This window comes from Nanorana parkeri, unplaced genomic scaffold (genome assembly GCF_000935625.1).
Source record: "Nanorana parkeri isolate BGI_ZX_2015 unplaced genomic scaffold, ASM93562v1 scaffold3807, whole genome shotgun sequence".
Taxonomy (NCBI): domain Eukaryota; kingdom Metazoa; phylum Chordata; class Amphibia; order Anura; family Dicroglossidae; genus Nanorana; species Nanorana parkeri.
The window spans coordinates 6,068-10,825 of record NW_017310075.1 but is presented as its reverse complement, the minus strand read 5'-3'; the positions used below and the strand labels follow the sequence as shown (position 1 = coordinate 10,825).

Below are 4,758 nucleotides of genomic sequence, written 5' to 3'. Positions count from 1 at the left end.
CAACTCCTGGGAAGTCTCTGCCCCCCCCCCCCCCCAGAACTCCCCTCATAGAATGTGTCTGACATGACCAGTCCTCCATAAATCCATGCTGGGTAGTACTTCTGGTGCCCTTATCACATGTACATTTCTGAAGTCTCTGACCATTCCCTCATACGTTGCATATCATTGATGTGAGGCTGAGCGGCCTGTGGCTGTCCGGATACATCTCGTGTCATAAATGGTCTTTCTGCTTCTCCAGTGCCAAAGAAGGGTTCGTGTCCTGGAGCTCCGGAGCGTCCTCCCTATTGTGACCGTACTGAAGTGAAGAACCTGTGCAAGGATGACGCTGCATGTAAGGGGACGAAGAAATGCTGCCCCACCTACTGCCGCAGGAAGTGCACAGAGCCTGGATGTAAGTGGACCACAACACCTGCATAACACAAATATAGCTGCTTGTTGGGAACTGACCCTCCCCAATCACGTGTGCCACCCTCCATCATAGCAAATCTGGCCTCTATACTCGGGCACTGTGCTTGGACACCTACTGAAATGCCAAACCAGGCTGTAGGAGTTTCTCAATAAGAGAAGAGGAAAGCACCTATTTCATCCTCCAATGACCTCCTACTGCCCCTACCACATGGAGAATGGCAGACCTGCAGGCTGCATACAAGTGGTCCCAGTGACATTGCCGGGATTACTTGTACAAAACAGGCGTCAGCTTCCCCGCTGTACATTTAGCTCTACTTGCCCAAAGCCGGGCTAAATGTAGAAAACAATTGCCCGGCGCCCGGAACTCCATGTCCCTGGCATCGGGAGATAGGAATTCCACACCCCTGCTGCCCCAAGGCCGGGCCTTGGTTGGCCTTGTGGGATATCCGACTCTGGCAGCTATACTCACTCTATCTTACCTTCCCTGGTTCAGTCCTTAAATAAAGCCTTTCCATTACACACCTTATTTTAGACTCGGTGATGTCATCACTGGGTCTCTGTGCTTCTGGCAGATCATGGCTGGTGGGGGGAATAGAATGAAAAGTGGACCATGATGGTTTTGTAGTGCAATGTATCCAGGGGTCATCTCTGGAATGAGCTCCAATGCGGTTTCCCCTGGCGGCATCTCATTGGGGTCCGGATATCTCCACAATGAGACACAGCAAAACAAAATCTTAAGAGTTCCCTAATGTACCCAACACGGGGGAGGGGGGAGGGTCAGACATGAAATGATCCCAAGACCTGGAATGTGAGATTGTAGAAGGAAACGATGAGATGTGTATAGAAGGTGTTCCCGGGAGACGCAGATAACGGTGAACGTCTTTCCTTACAGCGGTGAAGTTTGGCTCCTGCCCCATTGTGAACACCTTTGTCGCCTGCGAGTACCCCATCCTCAAGACGTGCGACTTCGACTCGAATTGTCCCGGCATACAGAAGTGCTGCGATGTCGGTTGCATTATTGATTGCTGGGATCCCTGGGGTAAGTGGCCGGCGGTGAGGATACAATACTAGACCACGTTATGTGTGAGGGTGGAACTGGCGGCGTCTGCATTGGTCAAAGCGGCCAATCAGATCCTCCCAGAGCTGAATCGGACCTCCGACCTCCAACACCTGACACTGATGAATGCCCACTCAGTCCGGTCAGGGGTGAGCGGGGTGTGTAATCTCTGATATTTTATAATACTTTTATATTTTTTATCTCTATCACAATTAGTTTTTAGCTTTGGTGAAATATCAGACTACATAGCTGGTGACATTCCCCCACAATCACTCCGCTCCTCCTTTTTAGTTGGGAGGTCTGACCACATGCGTGTTGGAGGTCGGTGACCCAACGTCAGTCCATGCTTTGCCCATGCAGAACAGAACCTCATTGCCGCCTCATACACCGGCCTTCCCTGCGCTCTGTTCAGGAGTAGAAGTGACAGGAAAGTCACCGGAATCATGACTTGCACAGGGCTATGGACACCCCATCGCACAGCACCTATTGGCCCAGTGATGTCACATGCTCCTCCATGCCTGGAAGTACCAGATGGTTTCTTCTAGCTCCCGGGAGTGGGGGAGAGAGGATGAGAGTCTGGTGACTGTGGTGCTTTGCTCTGCATGGGGGGAACAGATTCAGTGCTCGGCTCAGCTGGTGGTGGACATGTTCAGGAGAAAGCAATGGCCGCCCCTGTAGTGCTCTCAGTGTGAAGGGAACATGGCTGATTTGGGGTATGAGGCACAGAAGATGACCCCACATATCACTGTTACTGCTCTGCTTGTATCTGCTGCCATGTGTAACATGAAATGTCTCTCCGTCCAGTCCCAGACCAAGTACCCATCAAGCCGGGTGCCCTCCGGAGGAGATTTTGCTTCTCGCTGTCTTGAATTTCTCTTTTCTTCTTCCACTGAAATTGCAGCATTTATAAATCAGGAAGTGGAGAAGGAACATGCGGGGTGGATTTGATGCTATAACGGGGACATATGTTGGTTTTCACATTTGATGCGTCTACCTCTGCAGAGAGTCTGGACCTCAGAGGATTGTCTGGAAATATTGGCCATTGGTTCAAATGAAAGAAAACTAAATTGAGCGCAATGTTTTCTTTCCAACAATCCTGCTCCTTGTCATTGCTCAAGTTGGTCCGGTGTCTCTGGCTCGCTGGCCCGCAGATCTACGTGAACACCTGAATATGGGGTGAGAGGAGCACATCCAGGTCATGGGTTTTCTATATGTCTAATGGTTAGACCGACTTGACCAATTAGTGATTTAGCGGTAACTGGGGCTCTGACCTCCGAGTTGAAAACTGCCCTTCTCTGAACCAACTTTTAGGGGGGCCATCACCCTCGGAACATGGAGCTCTGGCTGGTGCACAAATTGTTCCTTCACTGCAGGTTTCGGTGTTCAATTAACTGTTACAAACCCGAGTGATAGAAACAATGATGCAACACTGGAAGAGTGTATGTTGACACTGTCCATAAGCAGATCACCTTCATTGACCAGCAGAGAACATCCGCTGAACTCGTACCCAAATCTTGACTCCCTCTTCGTCCTGTCATCAGGGCGGTATCTGCCATGAGGCAAACAAGACGTTTGCCTCGGGTAGCAGCTTCCAGGGGGCAGCAAAAATCCCCCCCAAACATTTAGGCAGCCGGGCTGCACAGAAACCAGTAGCCTGGCTGCCTAATGTTAACGGGGAGAAAGTGGCGGACGGGGGAGCAGGAGGGGACGGAGAGGCAGGGGGGTGGAGATAGAGAAGATGGAAGAGGCGGGGCTGAAGACTACAACGGAGGATGCAAGACCAGAGACTGCGATGGAGGCGTCGCCGAGGCTCGGGCTGGGTTTCCTTTGCCAGGTAGGACGACTGTGCTGGCAGGGCCCAGCATAGGTTCTGCACAGCCCACCAAAGAGTTGCAGGTGGGCCGTGCAATACCTTGTGGGGGGCTTTACAGGATCCGTAGGGGGCTCTGCAGGCTGCAAAGCCCACCACAGATCTTGCACAGCCCCCCTGAGATGCATCAGACTGCAGGGTCTCAGGGGGTCTCCACGATCTATGGGGGGCTTTGCAGGATCTGTGGTGGGCTCTGTGGGGTCTATACTTCTGATACTCCATGTGTCTCTCGAGGAGGGAAGCATTGAGATCAATGAGAAGCATTGGTTCTCCCCGCCTCCCATGGCCACTACAAAGCCAGATGATGGTGTCGCCCTCTCCAGATGGATTCTCCATAATATAGAATAAGGACCTTATGATGGGAGTTCAGCTGTGAGAAGGTGACCCCTGGGAGGGGGAGGGACAGCAATGAATTACTGGGGGAAATCTCACCATTGGGGGAGAGGGGAGGACAAGCTGCAGGAGGGTCAACGCATGTTTTGCATTCTCATCGTAAGCTGCAATGCACTTTGCAAGGGAGCAGAAGGTGTTGGGAGGAGAAGAGAAGACGGTTGGGGTGATAATGAGATGTGGTGATGTAGCTCTGGGCAGAATTATGAATGGTTTTGTAAATGTTTTAATTTTTTTTCGTACGCACACCGGCCCGTTCGGCAGTTGTCGAACAAGCAGGCCACTAACCCGCCGAGAATCGTACGATTCCCGGCGGGTTTTCAAGTCTGCTTGTTCGACAGAAGACGTGGAACCGTACAGTAGAAACGGTAGCACGCCTTCCGTACGTTGTACGATGGCGGGATTTCCCGCAATTCTCGTACAAGAATCGTGCAGTGTATGGGCACCTTTAAGGTGGCCATACACTTTACAACCCTCGCAAGACCTAGGCTTGCGAGGGTTGTAAAGTAGTTTTAAACAAAAAAACGTACGATCTGCCCATCTTGGACAGGTAGATTGTACTTGCGATCATCGCAAGCCCGCTCCCTTGAGGGGCGGGCTTCCGATGACCAATGCTGAACGGGCAGTGTGCGCACAACAGCCCGTTCGCCATTTGTCTCCCGAGCACCGTTCAAACCAGCTGAAAATCGTACGATTTTCGGCTGGTTTTCTAGCGTGCTCCTTAGAGACAAAAGACGTGCGACCATTTCTACTGTACGGGCGCACGTCTTCATTCACACTGCTCGATTCTTGTACGATCGCAGGATTTCCCGCGATTCTCGTATGACAATCGTGCAGTGTATGGGCACCTTTTACAAGGATGCGCTCTTTTCTCTAATATCCTCCTCAGGAGACTTAGCAGGGCGTCATATGGGACCTTCAGCCAGATCACTGGATATAAATAGTGCTCAGGGTTCTGTAGGTTGGCACATTGTCTGTGAAAAGGTCCCCTGATCCCAATACCCCCCCCCCCCCCCCCCCCCCCAACCGACAC

The 4,758-nt window shown here is 51.8% G+C and overlaps 1 long non-coding RNA gene across 1 annotated transcript in view; it reads right to left on the bottom strand.

Annotated features, from left to right (window-relative positions):
• Positions 1 to 4,404, bottom strand: part of LOC108803504 — a 17,455-nt gene extending 13,051 nt beyond the window's left edge. The window contains exon 1 of the long non-coding RNA XR_001942287.1: positions 4,393 to 4,404. This is a non-coding gene — a long non-coding RNA (uncharacterized LOC108803504). The remainder of the gene's footprint in view (positions 1 to 4,392) is intronic.
• Between the last annotated feature and the right edge of the window lie 354 nt (positions 4,405 to 4,758).